Source organism: Balaenoptera acutorostrata, chromosome 6 (genome assembly GCF_949987535.1).
Source record: "Balaenoptera acutorostrata chromosome 6, mBalAcu1.1, whole genome shotgun sequence".
In the NCBI taxonomy this organism is placed as follows: domain Eukaryota; kingdom Metazoa; phylum Chordata; class Mammalia; order Artiodactyla; family Balaenopteridae; genus Balaenoptera; species Balaenoptera acutorostrata.
Window position 1 is genome coordinate 42,898,534 of NC_080069.1, and position 20,172 is coordinate 42,918,705.

General features: G+C 46.3%; 1 long non-coding RNA gene across 1 annotated transcript in view; it reads right to left on the reverse strand.

The window, feature by feature from the left end:
- The window catches only part of LOC130708416 (uncharacterized), a 78,499-nt gene extending 59,771 nt beyond the window's left edge, over positions 1 to 18,728 (reverse strand). Inside the window, exons 1-2 of the long non-coding RNA XR_009008608.1 lie at positions 18,599 to 18,728; positions 14,727 to 14,790 (exon numbers count right to left, since the gene is read on the reverse strand). This is a non-coding gene — a long non-coding RNA (uncharacterized LOC130708416). The remainder of the gene's footprint in view (positions 1 to 14,726; positions 14,791 to 18,598) is intronic.
- Between the last annotated feature and the right edge of the window lie 1,444 nt (positions 18,729 to 20,172).

Consider the following 20,172-nt stretch of genomic DNA (forward strand, 5'->3'; position numbering starts at 1 on the left):
GATTATTTAATACTAAATGTGATTTGCATGAAGCCAAACCGTACAACCCTCTTACTGAAGATAAAATTGAGTTTAAAGATATTTATTTTCATATTTGTACAGTGATCGGCTTCAGAGTCACAGTTTTTGTGGGCTTTTATTGTATATGTGTATGAGAAATTTCATATGTATGTATTAAGAAGGCCTCTGAGTACTGAATAATTATTTTATGATTTTGATTTACACGGTTTATGTTTTCATGGTATTGGCTATATTTCATTTATACTGTTTATTTCTCTTCAAACCATTAATAATTATCCCGTAAAGTGTAACTTTTATAGCAATGCAAATGTCTAAGGAACCACAAATATTTTCTACATCATAAATTCAATAAAGCATGCTTGCTTTGGCCTCCTGGTGTTTCCTTCAGCTTTGCTGCAGGCATCGCTGAAGTAATTTTAGTCCTACGATGTGCCTACGTGAAACCCTGCCTCTAAAACACTGGCCTGGGCAGCTGGCTGGGAGAGAAAAGAACGAACACATGGTGTGTGGCACGGTGGTACATCATGTCATCTCGGCCAACGGGGCTACAGATCGACCAGCTTGGGGTGTGACAGCCAGCAACAGTAAGGCTTTCATAGAAAAATTTCAGGACGTGCTCTGGCAGTTCTCATGACCTCAGGGGTTAAGCCCCTCCTCTGACACCCCTGCGTGGCTCCCCCCCCCCCACCCTGCCTAGCTAACTCCTGTTCATCCTTCTGCTTTAGTTTAAACATCACTTCCTTCAGGAAGTTTCCCTTCTCAACCCCAAACCAGGATGAGGCTGCCTGCTTTCACTTGTAGAGCACCCTTTCTAACTGGTCAGCATCCTTATTGCCCTCATACTTGTTTAACTAGACATAGCCTACCTTTCTCATGGAGTGGTTGTGAGGACTAAATGAGTGTATGTATGGAAAGGGCTTAGAATAGTACCTGGCACTTTGATCACCCTCAATGAAAAAAGCAAAACTTTTGAAGCACCACTGATCACATTGGTCTTGCTCAGGGCCCTGGGTACTACCATCAATACGTGACAGAACTCCCGAAATTTACCAGATTACTTGGGGGATGGGGCATTGTAGAGGATTCACTTGGAGGTAAGTTCATTTACCTCCCACGTATATGCTTAGTATTTCATTAGGCACAAAGTTGGGGTATCATATAGGATAGAATATTCTGTAAAGAGTAGATTAAAAGAGAAGGAAATCATTGAGAGAATGAGGGCCTGAAAGTTAGAATGGAAAGTTGTGAATGGAGTCCTTATAAGTGTAGGCTCTCCATTTATTAAGGGGAGACTGGATGAAGTAGTTGAAAGGACGAAGAATGTAACAGACCTCTGACTGGGCTTTCAAATCTAAATGACAGTAAAAATGGTGGTGGGTATTGGGGTTATTTAAATGGAAACTAACCTTTATGTTTATACTATGACCAATAGCCTGTTGACAAGGATTTCCAGTGTATATATCCAAAAGTCCACAGGATGGGAATGAATCTCCAACAAAGCATATTGTTTTGTAAGCCTTAAAATAAAAAATAACATCTTTAGGCTTCCCTGGTGGCGCAGTGGTTGAGAATCTGCCTGCCAATGCAGGGGACACGGGTTCGAGCCCTGGTCTGGGAAGATCCCACATGCCGCGGAGCAACTAAGCCCGTGAGGCACAACTACTGAGCCTGCGTGTCTAGAGCCTGTGCTCCGCAACAAGAGAAGCCACGACAATGAGAAGCCCGCGCACCACAATGAAGAGTAGCCCCTGCTCGCCGCAACTAGAGAAAGCCCGCGCACAGAAACGAAAACCCAACACAGCCAAAAATAAATAAATAAATAATAAATAAATGTATAAAGAAAATAAAAATAACATCTTTTCTTTCCAGATCTAGACATTACGATGCTTTCATGGCTGAAAATGGAAAAGAGGCACAAATGCTGCAACTTGAATTACAGGTTAAGGTAAATTTTCAAGTGCAAAATTCTAGGAATAATTACCCAGTTTTAAATTTCTTTCTGCATATCAGGTTTATTTGTGAATTTATATTTCTTAAATTTCCGTAGAGTGGGAATTTAGTTGTAATGCCCTTTAACTCGTGACCTCTCAGGCTGGCAGTTCAGGAACCATGTTTCGTGGTACATGACATACATTTTTACAGAGTCCCTCACTGTCCTTAGGATTTGGGCTTTCTGAAAATTTCTCAGTCCCAGTTTTCTGGCACACCTCCCATTGCTGTGCAGCACGGTAGAACTCAAGAGCTGGATAAAGAGCTCTTCAGAGGAAGTTTTATGAGTTCCGCTGTACTTTTAGGAGTAACACTAATGCTCTTTAATTCGCTACAAATACCTTCTCTTCTTGATCAGTCATTTCAGAAACAGATATATTTACTCTTAGATAATATCCAAAAATTTCTTAACATGACCTCTCAGGCCCTCTGTGATCTGGCTCCTAACTGTTCCTTCGCTAATTCAGTTACGTTTATTGAGCCTGACTGTGTCATGGGTGCAATGCTAGACCCAGGGGATGCAGAGTGAGTAAGACAGATCTGAAGCAGACTACGTTCTGGTGGAGGCTGACAACAAACTTGTAAACAAATAAAGAAGATCCACATTCTGCCTCCTCCCCCTCTTTCTCCACCCCAAAGTCCCCAGTCGGGCACAGGAAACTGTCCCTCCGTCAAGCCTTGCTCTCTCCCCTCCAGCCCTTTACTCAGCTCCACTTTCTGCCTGGAACACCACCCTGTCTGCTCTCGGCATCTGCCTGCCCAACTCCTGTCTGTCCTGCACATCTCATTTCAGAGACTGCTTCCTCCCAGCAGCTCTACCCAACCCTGGGGTCTGAGCTAGAGCCTCTCCCCCATGATTTCTACCCCCAGTGCCCATTGTAGACTTGGTGAGACTGCATGTGAAGAGCAGGTTGTGTGCCTGGCATGCTGGATGACTTCTGTCTCCTGCAGCCCTTTAGACTTTACTGAGTGGGGGTAACCCTTCCCCACTCTCAGTGCACACTTCAGCAGCCTCATGACTTAAGATTCCTCTAGATCAGGGTCTCAAGGTTTTTTTTAATGTCACAGACTCCTCTGAAGCTGAGGAGCCCCTTGGAATAATGTTTTTAAATGAATAAAATGAAATACATAGGATTATTAAGGAAACCAATGATACTGAAACACTGTTCCCAAGATATTTAAAATTTTGGGGGGAATTTCCTGGTGGTCCAGTGGTTAGGACTCTGCAGTCTCACTGCTGAGGGCCTGGGTTCAATCCCTGGTCGGGGAACTAAAATCCCACAAGCTGCATGGCGTGGCCAAAAAACAAAGAAAAGAAAGAAGTTCAAAGAAATAAACATTTTTTTAAAAATAAAATAAAATTTTGTGATATCTGACAGTATTGGTGCTGCTTTACTGGCATATTAAACTACAAGATCTGATGGTAGGTCTATTACTTACCTTAATTTTGACATCATGATGAAGGTAAATGGTATTTTGCGACATCTGCAAAGAATCTAATGTAGAGTATAAATATCTATGAGTTCTACTGGTGACACAGTCACAGATACCAATAATCCTATTGCGGTTTGTTGCTAGCATTTTATATTAAATGAAATGCTAAATTCCAATCAGAGTTTAGTAAAAAATAAACATGTAATTTTTTCCCATCCAAGGTAGAAATATCGATTTTTACCCATAGACCCAATGGGTCCATGGCCCTAAGTAGGAACCCCTGCCCTGGGTGAGAAGCTGCAAACATAGTATATTCAGAAGAGAATTCCCACATAGTAATCAAAACTCCAAGCTTGACTTAGTGGTATTAGTCCTCTCCCTGATCCAGCTCAGTTCTGCTTCAGCCTGGAAGCTTGCTGTGGGAAGCGGGGCTTGGTCCCCCTGCTCTGTCCTACATCCCTGACTACCACTTACTGGTGATACACTCCCCTCCAGGTGCCAAGCAAGGGGAGCATGCTGGCTAACATTATAGATGCTGTTTTATATGTTAGCAAGCCAAATCTCACAGAAGAAAAAGAATGCATGTGGCCAATTGTTCTTGACCATTAAGTGTGCTGAAGTTTAAGGATAAAATGTGGTCCTTGCAGGAATGTGTAGTAATCCACCTCCTGCCTTTATAACTGCAGCTCCGAAACTAGTCTGATTTAATCATCCCTCTTACAGCCATGTACATGGGCTGAGGAAGTAAGAAAGATTAAAGATTGAGGATAATTGGGTTAAGAAGCAGAAATATTGAATGTTTTCTGGGGTGAGATGGCATATCATTTTTCCTCTCTAAAACCCCACTGAAACTAGAATCAAATGGGTTTTTCTTTTAAAGATACAGAGCCACAAAGGCAGAAGACAATAGGAACAAAATAATGAAGCTGGAGAGTAGATGGAAAACTTGGAACCGAGTTGTTAACAACCTAAGAAAGCTGAATTCTAAGCCAGTGGGGGAAAGCTGAGAGCAATCTAGGTTTACATTGCAGATTTCCCAAAGGCAGAAGCACGTACCTCTGGAACTGGGAGTATAAGGGAAGGTGGGGTGAAAGTAGTTTGAGAAGCAGTTTTATCCTTAAGTATTGTTCTCTCATGCTACGCCACTCCTACTCTGACCAAAGTCTGGAGTTGTATTTTCTGGAGTAAAACAGAGGGATGCTAGATTGGGGGCTACATAAGGCACGGTTGAGTGTGTTGGTACTATTCAAAAAGCAGGGGAGTTAAATGACAATATGTAATCTGAGTGCTAAGTGCTAAAAGCTAATACTACCCACTCAGCTTTCAGGACACTGATGTTTTATCTTCCAGAGATTGAAAGACTTTTCCCTGGAGTACTGACCAGATAAGAGGAAAGACCTTTTCTAAGAAATGCACCCTGCCTCCATCACCCTACAGTAAAGTTCAAAGTTGGCAAGTCGCTCCCATCACTCAGAGCTTTCAATCAGGATGTTAGCTCCCCTGAACACCTGAAGGATCACTGGATTTTTGTGGAAAGGTTCTAACATGGAAAACGGAGACCAAATAAAACAGAAAAATATCAACTTAGGGAAACAGAGCTTATGCAGAGAAAAAAAATCTATCATTAATATATTTAGAGAGATAGACAAAACTACTGCAGCCATGAAACAAGAACAAGGTACTATCAAATAAGGAACATTCATAAATCAAAAATAAGATCTTAGAAATTAAAAACATGACAGCAGAAGTTTACAAAAAAGTAAACAATATAGGGCTTCCCTGGTGGCGCAGTGGTTGAGAATCTGCCTGCTAATGCAGGGGACACAGGTTCGAGCCCTGGTCTGGGAAGATCCCACATGCCGCGGAGCAACTAGGCCCGTGAGCCACAACTACTGAGCCTGCGCGTCTGGAGCCTGTGCTCCGCAACAAGAGAGGCCACAATAGTGAGAGAACTGCGCACCACGATTAAGAGTGGCCCCCGCTTGCCACAGCTAGAGGAAGCCCTCGCACAGAAACAAAGACCCAACACAGCCAAATAAATAAATAAATAATTAATTAAAGGTGCTAATAATTTTAAAAAAAAAAAGTAAACAATATAGAGTTTGGAAGACAGATTTGAGGAGTCTTCCAGAAAGAAAAGTTCAAAGAAAGAGAAACCAGGAGAGGAAGGAAGTCCAATATCCAAAAATAGCTGTTACAGAAGGGGACAACAGAGAAAGCAGGATAACACAATCAAATGTCAAAAGCAAATGATAGAATCTCCCCTCTCTGCTCCCTGTTGGTTATTGGTTAGATCTTTCTGGAGAACTCACCTAGGAGGCTGCTGTAGCTCTCCTGCCTATATCCCACTTCTACTGCCTATCAGCTGCAAAGAATGAATGACACCTGGAACAAAGATCACAGTAGGGCATAATGAGGGGCTGGACCCCACCCCCAAGGGTAGGCAGGGAGAGAAACAGAGAGGAAGACTATGTAGATGGGTGTCTGAGTACCTGGGACAGAAGCTGGGATATTCCTAACCAGGGCATGTAAGGGAGAAAAGCCAATCCGCTTTGCACTCAAAGGAGCTTAGAGCCAGGAAGCCAACTCAAGGTCCACTACTTTTGGAGGAAGGAGCTGAGTAAATCTCAGCTTCAATCTGTTTGCCCATAGTGTGATAAAGAGCAGTGGGTTTAGTATTGAAGCTTCTGGGAAAGAACCACAAACACAGGGGTTTTCTAAACATATTGGGTTGGCCAAAATGTTCATTCGGCTTTTTTCCATAAAATGCTATGGAAAATACCTGAGCTGGTCGAGTTCCTGCCAGCAGCCTGTACTCAGCCCTGCTGCTGTGTCTCATTTCTACACCACCTATACCTGGGATCCTTCACCACTTTCCTCCTTTCCACCAGCCTTGCCTCCCTGAATATTCATGTATACTTTTATATATACTTTTTATATATGTATATTTATATGTATTTCATGTATATTATATGGTGCTAAACTCAGTCGGCTGTATCCCCTCCCAGGATTTGCCTGGTGCCTTCCCCTTAGAGGATGACTCCTGTCCTTTCCCCAACCAAAGACTGCATGATATAAGCTTGCCAGCTCCAGCCCTTCATTCCTGTCATCCTTCCCCATTTCTTCATTATGTCCCACTGCATTTCAGAAAGCACCAGAACTACTCACCTTGACTGTCAAAAGAAAACTTTAAGGCTTTTGGAAACTGTCCTGTCCCATTAACCAGACCAGAAAGTGGCCAGAAATCTAGAATTTAATGCCACACGTAAGTCTTTAACAATCAGATAAAATGCTCAGAACTGAAGAGGGTCTGTGGCCCCTTCACCTGTCTCTGAAGATGTCCAATAATTGGCTATTTCAGAGAAATATCTGTTTATCATTCATGTAAATATGTGAAATTCTCTAAAACCCTTGGATTGAAATGGAGAAAGCTGGGGAGGGAGGTGGCTGAGAGGCAAGCTGAGATCCGTAAGCATCTACTAGAAATGTAAGCCCCTCCAAACTATATGTTGTCTCCACGCTCCCTCACTCACAGACTGAATGAAGCTCCTCCTACAGACTGTTTTAGGAGGTCATTCTGAGACATTCCTAGAGCTCCTTCCTGCTTCCTGTTCAGTCAGCCTGCATCCCACCCCCACCCCCAGCACCACCACCGGATGGGTGATCCACCACCACCGGCAGCCTGGCTGCAGAATGGATCTCTTAATGGTGGCAGTCATACTCATATTCCCTTGACCTCCTGAGAAGGCATAAGCGGACCCTGTCCTAGCTTCTTCTGTTAACTGGGTTGAAGCAGGAACTTGTCTCCCTGGAAGGAAGGCTGGAACCCCAGACCCTTCAGAAGGCCATGGCAGAACAGCATAGCTCAGAGCTGTGCTTGTTCCACTCGATGTAGGTTAAGTATAAGTAAAAGATTCAGATCACCCCTTTCCCTTTGGAAGGAAATTTGTGGCTGAAGTGGCCAGAGAATGATTTCAGAGAAAGATGATAAACATGAACAAAGAGCAGCAAAACTACAACACAAGCAAAACATTACAAAATCTTTGAGCATATGTTTTTACAATTTTCAGGCCAAATGTGTGACCCTTGGAGAGGATGCAAATTTTAAGGTCAAAGTCACAAGGATGGAATGTGGAAAAAATCATCAGAGTTAGAATCCTAACTCTGACATTTGACAAGTTACTTAACATTTCTGAGCCCCAGTTTCTTCATCTGAGAAAGGGAGAATAACTGTACATCTGTACCCAAAACATCATTCACTATTAATGTGCTGGTGATTCCCAAAGCCACTTCTCTGCACTATCCTTTCCTCTGAGCTCCAACTGTACTGCCAACAACCAGGGGAAGCTCCATCTTGCTCCAAAGACAATGCAAATTAATTCAAATTTTCCAAACATCCACCACCCCACTAAACTGTTTTCTAATGTCAGGGAATGGATGTCACTATACATCTACTCAGACCATACACCGAGTCAGTCACTGGGTTCTAATTTTGGTATCAAGTTGCCCCTTTTCCTCTATTTTTTACTGCCTCTGCTTATAGTTCAGTTTCTCACTCTTTCTTTCCTGAATAATTACAATAGAGTCTCATATCCCCAGGGCTTAGAATAGTGGCTAGTGTACAGCAATACCTTAATAGTACTTGAATCAATCCAAAGTCTGGACTGAGGGGGCAGATGAATTACTACATCAGTGTGATGAGTGCTATGGTATGTGAGGTCCTGCCACAGGAGGAAGTACTCAGCTGATGAGGAGGACTGTAGGGTCACATAAAGGGGTCACAATGAAAATGACCTTGAGAGGCATCTTGCATTTAACAATTAAAATATTTGAGTACTTACTATGTGCCAGGAACCATGCCAGACCTTAACAGTCACCAAGACACAGGCCTTGCCTCCATGGAGATCATTATCTCATGTAGTAGAAAGTCTCACATGCTCAAATTGTCTAATCAAAATATACACTTGGATGTCCAAAGTTTGTCTCAGAAGTGAACTCCTAATGCCCTGTGCCACCACTGCCACCACCCAATCACACACACCAAACCTGCTCCAATCACAGTATTGCCCACATCAGTTCATGGCACCTTTCTCTTGCCAGTTTTTCAGGCCAAAAATTTTGGTGTCATCCTTGATTTTTGTTTCTAACAATCTGCTTCTGATCCATCAGTAAATCCTATTATCCCTACCTTCAAAACGAATCCAGAATATGACCTCTTCTTGCCTCCTCTGCTACTACGATTACTGCAGTAGTTTCATAACTAATCACCCTGCTTCTTCCTGAGACCATGAGAATGTGGTCTATGTTGAGGATAGACCATGTCTATCCTCAACATAGAAGCCTTACAGTGCTCAGGGAGGGTACTGGCTACAGATGACAGACAGATGGATGGATAGACAGATAGAGGTATATAAAACCAAGAGACCAGGTAAGGTCACCAAAGGAATGGGTATAAATGAAGGAGAGATCTTTAAGGACTGGGCCCTGGGACATTCCAACATTAAGAAATTGAAAGGGAGGGACTTCCCTGGTGGTCCAGTGGTTAAGACTCCACGTTTCTACTGCAGGGAGCACAGGTTCTATCCCTGGTCGGGCAACTAAGATCCCACATGCCGTGAGGTGCAGCCAAAAAAAAAGAAAAGAAACTGGAAGGGAAAAGAGGAACCAGTAAGCAGAGGAGACTGAGAAGCAGTAGCAGGGAGGAAGGAGGAAATCCAGAAGAGTGTGGCATACTGGAAGCCAAGAGGGGAAAATATGGCCAGGAGAAAGTGATCAACTGCATGAAAAATTCTGAACTGGCCAAGATGAGGATCCAGAGTTGAACACTAGATTTAGCAACACAGAGATCACTCATGGCTTTGAGAACAGACTCATATGTGATGGAGGTGAAGGCATGACTGGGGCGGATTCAAGGGAGAATGAAAGAAGAGCAGTTGGTGATAGCAAGTGTAATCAATTCAAGGAGGTTTGTTCCACAGAGGTGCAGAAAAACAAGGATACAGCTGTAAGAGGAAGTGGGACACAGAGAGGGTTTTTTTTGAAGGTGAGAGACGTAAAGTATTTGATGTTGACATGAATGATGCAGTTGAGGAGTGATAAACTGATGATGCAGGAGAGCAAAGGGAGAATGCTGGAGCCCTGTGGTGGTTACAGGTGAGGGGATGAGAGCAAATGTCCAAGTCCAGGAGATGGCCTTGGAAAAAGCACAGAAACTTTGCTGGTGGTTAATAGAGAGAAGGAAGCATTAATGAGGTAAGAATTTGAATATTAGAAGAGAGGTTGCTCCCACATGTACGACAGTGTGGGCAAAGACTCAAAAGGGTAAGTGAGGAGCTGGGAAGGGACCACGGCTTGGGATGGATGGAGGGGTATGAAGAACCAAAGCTGAAAGCCACAGATGGAGATGGATTCTGGAAGCTACCAGGGCAAATTACTATTACAGCGTACGCAGTGGGTGTCCAAGGTGGTTGAGTTGCTGATCATGTGTGTGAAGAAGGTGCTCTTGGAAGACAAGCAGCAAGAAAGATTGCAGAGAGGTTCTAGATGCAGGCAGCCTTGGGCATAAGGCTAGAGGCACGGTGCAGGTGTGGCATCCTAGTGTCCATCCAGAGACTGGGGATGTCTGAGGGTAGGAGGAGAGAACTGGGAAGCAGAAAGACAAAGAGGCTGCCCTGCGTGGATGGAAGGGACCTCTGTTTTGGACACCTCATTTCTCTCAGAAGGTGGCACGTCTGCATTTCCACCTTCTGACCCACCACAGAGGAGCCAAAAGCTGCAGTAAGGGCAGGAAGTGCTGTGGCTTCCGCATGGTGTGGGATGGGGACTGTGGGATGCCCCCGCCTCACTGATCCCTCAGGAAATCCAGGATGCCTCAACATACCATCAAACCAGGCGGTGGGGGCAGGACTCTTCCCCTGATAGGACCCAGCACTTAGCACAATGTGTCCTGCTAGCAGGATGCAGAAAAGCCAGGATGGGAAGAAGCATGACTGTGTCGCTCCTCTGAAGGGTGATTCGGCGCCTAACAGATGGGAGCCAGGCCCTGCGGTGGCCCCCAAGGTGAGGGGGCACAAGGCCCAGGCCTGCTGAGCCACACCCTCCAGTGTTTTCCTACAGCATCCCCAAAGATCACAGGGGGTCTTGTGGCAGGCACATCCTCCGTGCCTGCTGGGAGCTGGGCAGAGAGCCACCGAGCAAGGAGAGGAGAGGGAGGCCCGGAATGAAGGGAATTGACTCAGAAGGGTCACAGCAGCGTCACGTGGGAAGCTGAGGTTAATGTGCACACATCCTGGCCTAGGTGGGGCGGGTCCTTCCCGTGTATCCTACCTGCCACGTGCCAGCATTGGCTTTTGCTGCTGACCAAGTTTTGCAACAAAGGGCTAGGGGCAGAGAGATGAGCTGGAACCAAGACCTTCAGGATTCTCAGTTCTCAGCAAAATCAAGAGCTGAGAGAAGACAGGGTCAGAGCCTATGATTCATGCAGGATGTTGTAGAGGGATGAAGCCTTGCTCATCCCATCCTATAACCCTAGCACAAGCCCCACCTTCCAGCTCCCCCTCGGCTCAAGAAGTAAAATCAGAATGAAAACTCTCACGGCAGGGCACAGAATCAAGTATTCACTACTCCAGAATTGCTGGTAGATGCTAGGGATATAGCAATGCTTGCTTGGGAACTTTGGAGTTCGCCTCTGCCCTCTGAGATACCATACTGGCGTGGCGAATGGCTCTGACCTTCTGGAGCCCTTCTTTGGTCTCTGCAGAGAGCATTTCAGAATCCTACAGAGAGCATTTCAGGCAACTGAGTACCTGCAGTGCGAGAGAATGGCTTCTCCACAAAATCACTTCTCTTGTTGAACACTAAGTCCCAGCAAATAGGGACCGTGGCTGCTTTGTTTTTGCACCTCCTCACTGCAGCCCAGGCAGGGAGTGCAACAAACACAGGATGGGCACAGGAATAAACCCCAAGGAGAAGCTGCTTCCTGCACCTGTGAGAGGGGACTGAGCCTCTGCTCTTCACCATTCATCCAAAGCCCGCTGCTCCAGCTGCCCCACGGCACAGGCCTCGGCTCTCACACAGTGAAGGACAAGAATGGCTCCTGTGTCTACGGCAGGGACAGGAAATAAGGGAGGACAGCCTTGAGTGCGGGTGGGGATGTGAGGAACGAGCACAAGGCAGGCATGTGAGGTGCTGGGGGACGCAGAGGACCAGATGCCTAACGGGGCTTGTAGAGGACTGTCCATTCCCATGCACAGAGACAGTGAGGCCAGGACCCTGAATACTTGATCTGGACGAGAGCATGGGGAGGAAAGAGGGGGCCTGAAGGAGATCTCTGTTTCCAGAAGGAGGGGTACATGCTGCCAACTGCCCCCCCTTTCCCGCCTTGTCCCCCTCCTCCACTGTAACTTCTCTGGGTCCACAGCCAGGCAAAGAGCATATTGGGGGCTTTCCAGAGTGTATCATTCCCAAGGTCAAGCCCCACACAGAGGCCTCAGGGGCAGGGCCCTGGGCAGGCAGCCGGACACATGGGAATCCAGACAGTGGGAAGGGAAAGGAAGCCAATCTCTTGCAGTAAATAGTGCTGGCAGCTGGGGCGCATCAGGGGAGAGGGTCAGGGGAAAGCGAGAGGCCAGAGCAGAGTCTCACACACACTCAAAGACACATGCGTACAGACACCTAGCCACACAGACACAGACACAGGAGGACATAAAGTCAACAGTGCCACTCAGAAGCTAACTCAGAGACGTTCAGGAAACACACCTACATAGACTCATGAACACCCTGAGTCAGACATGCCCCAGCAGACTCTGGCAACACACACATGCAGACAGACACAGCCCATCTCGCAGGCCCACAAACACAAATGCATTCCCAATCCATCCTTCCCAGCCTTTCTCCCCGATAAAACTCCAGGCCACCTCAGGCCAGGCCTGTTTATCCACCTCTAAACTCTGGTTTGTAATTTCTATCCCATTGCCTGTCCTTTAATAAGGACAGTCTTGGATCCACGTGCATACCCTGGTCTCAACAACTTGGCTGTGTGCTTTTAAAGGAATGCCACGGTCAGCAAGTGAGTCCCCTGCCCTCTTCAGCAGCCCCATCCTTCACCTACACTCCCATCCCTACCCCCGGGAGCGTCCCCAGTTTACCGAGACCCTCGGTCTCTCTGATGCAGCAGAAACAGGATCTAAAGGAAGAGTAAACCAGACAGACCTACTCTGTCAAAAACCCCCTCAGGAAACTGTGAAGAACCAGCTCCTGACTCCTCAGGAAGGAGCCCTTGATACAGGGCATGGCCACATGTATCGCTCTACCCCAAACTTGAACTGCAGTCCATGCCTTTCAACCCTAACCCTAACCTCAACTCCAACCCCATTCACAAACAGCTCTAAAACCAGTCCTTCAAGTGAGACCCTCAGAATAACTGTACCTCATAAAGGTAATGCTGGTGGGTATTACCCAAAAAATGTTTACATGGCCAGGTAAGTTCAGGATAGAAAACTGCGATGTTCCCTCTCCCCAGGAGCTAGATGCCTACTTCCCTCTAGTCGGATCGCAGCTTCAGGGATCATACAGCCGTTTATAACTCTCAAGTGCAGAGGGCCAGAAAATGTCCAAAACCTCTCATCTAAGCCAGATCAATAGCACACAATATGCATAAGGTTAAGTCCCTCTCCAGACTATCTTAGAAGATTAAAAGTGACCCCCAACACAAAATGTATCTCCTTGACCCATTTTGACCCCAATTTTAAACTCAAACAGTACCCTACTCCAACCCTAACACAATCCTAATCTAAGATGCACTAGCTCTTTTTTTTTTTTTTTAAAGATCGAGTTAGCTTTCTTGAACAGTTCATGAATTGGGCAGCATCCGTTTAGCAAGTAGAGGGGATCTCTAACAGGCTATCGAAAAGGAGAGGTTTTTAAAAGTAAGACAAGGAAGTCAAAAACAAAAAAAGATTATTTCAGGGTTAGGTAATCTATCTATAGGGGATGAAGGAGATCTACGTGCCAGGTTACCTCATCTTCCTTTGGGGGATGGAAAGGATTACGTCACTGGTGCGGACCAGAAATTTCCACACTGATCAGTTTGGATTACATTCTTGGAGAAGGTTGTAACTGCAATAAGGTCAGGTATTAAGTCTTCCTTTTAGCACAAGTGACTCCATTTTGGGCCTGTCATTTCTTTTTTAACAGGGAAATGGTGCCAGATCAACTCAGATAGGACACCCCTACTCCACCCACACTTCAGAGTGCTGGAGAAGAAAGCAGATTTTTATAGAACCTTTCAATTCTCACCATGTAGATAAGCAGATTCTCTAGCTACTGGTGAGATCTACAAGATGCACTAGCTCTTATCAACAGGAACCATAAACGCAATTCCAAATCCTACTTTAACATCACCGTGATTCCAGTCCTATGCTTACCACTACCTACCTCCAATCCGTAACCACTATGTCAGTGCTGTTCCAAGCATAGTCCTAACTCTAACCCTGTCCCTAGGTAGCCACACATTGAGTAATGTCTGCAACTACGCTGGGCACACAAATATCACACACTTATGAAGGTAACAGGTCATCTGCAGTCCAGGAAGCAGCAGCTCCCTCAGTAACAGCTGCACAGTCATCAGGGCAGCTTGTCCCTGGTGGGCTCAGTGCTCAGCTGGGAACCCAGGAGCGCTAAGGCACCCAGGCCCTTTGACCCTTGTTAGACATACAAGCGAACAGGGGCCCAGCTCACCCCAAGCCCTGTTCTAGCCCAGCTTCTGAGCGGAAATTCCTGCCATACCCCTCCCCGGCTCCTGCCTGCCAAGCTGGGAGCATCTGTTGCCCTGAAAGCCCCACCTGGCAGGAACAAATGGGCCTGGGGCCTGGAGCTGAAGGGCATGTGGCCTCTTCCCAATGTGGGCAATTCCAGACTCCTGCAACACCCGCACCTAGGACCTCTACCCCAGAGCCTGGCCCAGGTGCCTGTCCTAAAGAGGTAGTGGGTCTGCCGACACTGGGGGTGAGTAGGGGTGGATTAGCACACCTCCTCTCCCTGGCTCCAGGGTCTCAATCTGGCATTAGGGTGTGTTCACTCTGCGCTCATCAGCAGAGGTAAAGCTGAAGTGAGCCACGTGCACCTCCCTCACCTCTCACCCTCGGCACCAGGACCTCCGGTGTAGCATTCCTCTGTACCTCGGCCACCGCAGAGACTGTCAAACACTACCCAGGCTCTTTCGAGAGTTTACACCAAGCCAAAGCCTTCATCCAACAGACTGGAACGCTTAGGTGGATACTCACATGTCAGATGTGTAGCCATCTGAGTCTCTGCCTCCCCTTCCTTACCGTCTACATCCAGGCTGGCCTGAGGACCAAGAGAGGGGCTTGGTTCAGGGCTGCAAGCTCCAAGATACGCACATGAGGTGCTTAAGAAATTAACAAAATCAGCTTTAACTTCTAGTAAAACAAGTGATAAGGACTGTCAAGATCTGTGCAGGGTGTGAGATTTTACTCTATTTGTAAGTTAACTAGCTATCCTGTTACTGTTCCATGAATGCTGGCAGAAGACACAAGACTCCTGGATCAGATATAAAGGATTTTATTACTCATAGCACAGCCATAGCAAGAGCTTTAGCATGGTTTTTTGCATCAGTTTCCCATGTCTACCAAGTGCCATGGGGGTGGCACAGGATCTATGATAGATGCCTGCACATACAGTGGGCTGTGTTACAAGAGAGGAACATCTGTAAGGCAGTAAGGCATATGTGTGCAGCACTGAGGTTCGGTGATTCACAGCTTATTTTATAGTAAGAAACAAGCCTGATCTTTGTCCAGGGGGAGATGTTGCCTTATCTGTCAAGGTTGATTGTTGCAAATATAATCCTGAGAAATGGCATGGAAAACAGTCAGGCCCTTGTATTCTTGGCATACCCAGTAAGAAGAACATTCAGGAATACTAAAGGTCCATGCTGGTTTGCCTCTCTCAACAGTGATTAGCAATGGGTAAAAACAAATGGTTCATGAAAAAAAAAAAAAAACAAACCACTTTCCCTATGCTGGAAGAAGTCCCAGGAGAGACACTCTGGTTAAAAAAGAAGTCATTTAACAAACACCCTACAAATTATGCTTATTCATTACTTCTTTAGCTGATAGGTGGAACTGGGGTTTTCTTTGTCCTTATCAAGGAAGAAAAGAGAGAAGACATTATCATAGGGACAACGTGAATGTTGAAAAATTTGTGGTAACTTGAGAAAGGTTTGGAAAAAACTTCAAAGGTCAGGGGCAGGCGGTGGTAAATAGCAGTGAAACAAGAAAGTAGAATAGGCCCATGTGGCTGAGTGAAATGGAAGAAATGAGAGCAGATAACAACCTAAACCTTTCCTTTTTTGAGGAGACAGTCTCTAAGGTGGCTTCCCCTCATGATTCCCACCTCCTGGTGTTCATGCTTTGTGTAAACCCATCCTCGTGAGTGTGGGTGGACGTGTGATTTGATTCTAATCAACGGCACACAGCAAAGGTGAGGGGATGTCATACATATGATTATATTACATTACATAATATATGACTGTCTTCTAGCATACTCTAGAGACTACTTTCTGGCTTCATGAAGTGGCCATGTTGGGAAACCCCATGTGGCAAAGAACTGCAGGTGGCCTCTAGGAACTGTGGTGGCCTTTAGATGTTGAGAGTGGCCTCCAGCTGACATCCAGCAAGAAGCTAGGGCTCTCAGTCCCACAACTGCCAAGAAATGAATTCTGCCAACAACCAGAGTGAGCTTGGAAGACTCTTCCCCAGTCAAGCCTCCAGATGAGAACACAGCCCAGCTAACACCTTGATTGCAGACTTGTAAGACCATAAGCAGAGGACCAAGCTGGACAACTGACCCACAGAGACTATGAGATAATAAATTGTGGGTTGTTTTAAACCACATTTGTGGTAATTTGTTACACAGTAATAGAAAACTAATACACTGCTGTAACCATGAGAGTAAGAGAAGCATCTGTAAGGCAGTAAGGTATACATGGGCAGCATGGAATTTGCGTGTATGCAAGGCACACCCTAATTCCACAGTATGAGCTAGGGAAGAAATAGGGAAGGAGAAGGCATCTAGGGAACTCCTCTCCCTCAGCTCATTCTATAAAGACATGTAGCTATGGAGAGAATGCAGCCCTCCTAATAGGCTGTAACCATCTCATCCTGCATATTAAATGTAAATTATCCTTTTGTGCCTTCATTTGATTCTTGATATGGGACTGGCAGACATTTGTAAAAGGCTCAAAAATGTAACTAACAGTGATCTTTAGAACATGGGGAGGGGTAAACCCCAGGCAATAATAAAGCAAAAGAAACCTTTGAAAAGGGAAGTAGGGATTTCTCTGATCACAGGAGAAAGCTACTAAATTTTGGCATTTAGTCAGTTTCCATAACACATCACATTTCTTTTGGATATTTACCCCAGAGTAGAATTGCTAGGTTATATGGAAGTTCTTTTTAACATTTTGAGGAACCATGAAACATTTTCCACAGCAGCTGCACCACTTTACATTTCCACCAGCAGTGCAGCAGAATTCTAATTTTTCCACATCCTCGCAAACATGTTATTTTCCTTTTTTTTTTTTTTTGAGAACAGCCTGCTGTGGATGTGAAGTAATATCTCATTGCGGTTTTCATTTGCATTTCCCTAATGACTAATGATGTTGAGCATCTTTTCATGTGCTGGTTGGCCATTTGTATATCTTGTTTGAAGAAATGTCTATTCATGTCCTTTCCCCATTTTTGAATTGGGCTGGATTTTCTGCTGTTGTTGAGTTGTAGGAGTTCTATTTTTAACTGGATATTAATCCCTTATCAGCTATATGATTTGCAAATATTGCCTCCCATTCCATGGGTTGTCTTCTCACTATCAAACGATAGTGTCCTTTGAAACACAAAAGATTTAAATTTTGATGAAGTCCAATTTATCTATTTTTTGCTTTTGTTGTCTGTGCTTTTGATGTCATACTTAAGAAACCATTCCCAAATCCAAGGTCATGGAGATTTCCCCCTGCTTTCTTCTAAGAGTTTTATAGTTCTAGCTCTTAAATTTAGGCAAACATATACTCTTGCTTCTGTCTCTAATATTTCTTCCCAAATAAAATCTGAAATACAGATTTCATGATTCCAACCTTTATGACCTTTTTCAAGTTGCTGAATCTAAGTCTCAGTTTAATCATCCCTCAAGGGATAATTTCACAACGTTATTTTAAGAGTTATATGATTAAACATAGCTAGTATAGTGCCTAGCACACTGGTGCTCAATAATCCTATGTATCCTTTCTTCTTTCCTTCAAAGTACTTTCTTTACAGGACCTGCCAGAGTCAGTTATTCTACCTGATTTTACTGTTTTCTTCCTGAGAGTCAAGCCCAGGGGCTCAAATCTCCTTTCTTTGCTTCAGAGGTCTCTCTGGTCCTCTCCTCTCTTGCACCTTGTTCTCTTACATAAATTCCTGCCTCCACTAAAATCCATTTTGAAGCCAACTGGGCTACCACGGAGAATACACGTTCTAACGGGGTTCGGGGAGGAATGGACAAAGGCGCAGTCCCACAGGGCCCCTGCCTCTCGACCACGTTGGAGGGATCACAACTTAAGGCACACTGAACCCCCAAGGAGGTCAAGGCCAAAGACCTTTGGGCATAAGGGAAGTTACTCCTGAACCTCTCCTTCCAGTCAGAGATTCCTTCTAGGCAGTTGTGAGGAACAGTCTCAGGTCCTCCTGTATACAGCGGTCCTCTGTGGGGTCCGTCCCCACGGTGCGGGCTCCCGAGGCTCCCCATGTTCCCACATGCTCTTCCACTGAGACAACACCAGAGACCACCCTTGCCCTCCCTACGTACACAGCCGGTCTCTCTGGGGCTGGTGTCCTGCACACAGGGACTCCCCGTGGCAGCAAACGCAGAGAGCGCCCTGAGAGTCTCCATTCGCACGTGGGTCTTCCATGGGGGCGGCTCCGCACACCGCTTCCGGGACGCTCCCAAGGGGTAGAAGCAGGGACACTCGTGGTTCATCTGCACAGGGACCCCCTCGGGGGCGGCTCCCATACAACACCTCAGAGTCCGCAGAGGGTCGTCCGCTGCCCGCAGACTCGCCCCTCACGGTGCCTGCCAGGTCCCCGCCGACCCCGCCCCCGCTTACCGGGACGGCCAGGGTGCGGGACGCTGGTCCGGGGCTGGTTGACTCTGGCCTTCCCGGGTTACCCGAGCGCTGGCAGCAGGCGGCGCGGACGGAACAGCAGCGTGAGGCGGCATCAGCGCGCGCGGCCAGAGCAGACCCACCCTCCGCGTCCCACGCGGGGATGGCGCGTGCGCACGCGCGAGACGACATTCGCGGGCCGTGAGATGTGCGCCCCGCCCCGCCCCGCCCCATCCCGCCCCATCCCGCTTTCCTGCTCGTCCACGCTCCCCTCTCGCGGCTCAGCGGGCGACGGCAAGCGGGATGAGGCGCCAAGGGACGGCTGAGGAGCGGCGGCCCGCCCCGAAGAGCTGGGGTCCGGGTGCCAGTGGGCGCTCCCCACCAGCGCTGCGGCAGGTTTAGTGCCCTGGCCTGGAGGAGGCGGCCCGGGAGGGGGCTCCTCGGGGGCTGCGGCAGCTCCCAGTACCGCCCGCGCCGGGGCGAAGCGTCCGGCCGCCCGCTCCTGCCTGGGGAAGTGAGAATGACTCACCCAGCGGCCTCGGCTGAAGCCAGCCTCTCCTACCGAGGCCAGCTGCCCACTCAGGCCTCCGGGCCCACGACCCTGGCATCAGGGCATAGCCTTTAGCAGTACCGCACAGCGGAGGGTCCAAATGAGGCTCACAAAGTGCTTGGCTGGCCCATCTCTTTTCTGTGCGCCGCTTTCTGAGATGATTGGTCTTCTGTCTCCACCAGCAAAGCTGTACCCTGATGTGGCCCACTTTTTTCTGCAGCACCCTTATCCTTCAGACTATCCAGTTAGCCGTTCTGAGGGCTGTAATGTGCATTTATACCGAACTAGGTACTTTGAAGAAAGTGGGGGTAACAAAAAAAGTTAAAAATCATGAAGCCCCCCAACAACTAATTATAAAGCAATAACTAAAGAAATACAAACGATATGCTGAGGCTCTTTTTATTTAAATTATTTTTAAATAGTTTTAATATTTTATTTACATTTTAATATACCCCATGTTTCCAGATGAATTCAATTTCTATGTCACAAATACAATTCACTTCATTGTGTGGTGAATACAAAAAGGAACTCATTTTGTCCTTACCACCGTGAAACGTACCAGTAGGGAAGACAGTATAAGGTAAGTACAGTGCTATATATTGCTCTCACTTTTAAATGAAATGCCACACACTAAACAGTGTACATATTAAGTAATTCAAACTTCACAACATCACCATGAAGTACCATACTTTCATTGTTTACATTATACAGATGTAGAAAGTGAGGCACAGAGAGATTAAACAACCTGTCCAAGGTCACCTAGCTAATAAGTGGAATCTGGGTATTCTGACTCCAGAGCCCATACTCCTAACCGTTGGTTTTACTGTACAGCCTCCAGGACCATGTTTACAATACGCAGGATCACAAGTAAATGTTTTTGCAAGGACCCTGATTATGTAAACAATTTGATTAAAATATGTATTATGAAATTCATGACCCCGTGTGAAGTATAATGTTCTATTAATGAAGATTTGGGGTAATGGGTAAAGTAGTGGGACTTACATATTTGCTTGCTGTCATATCAGTG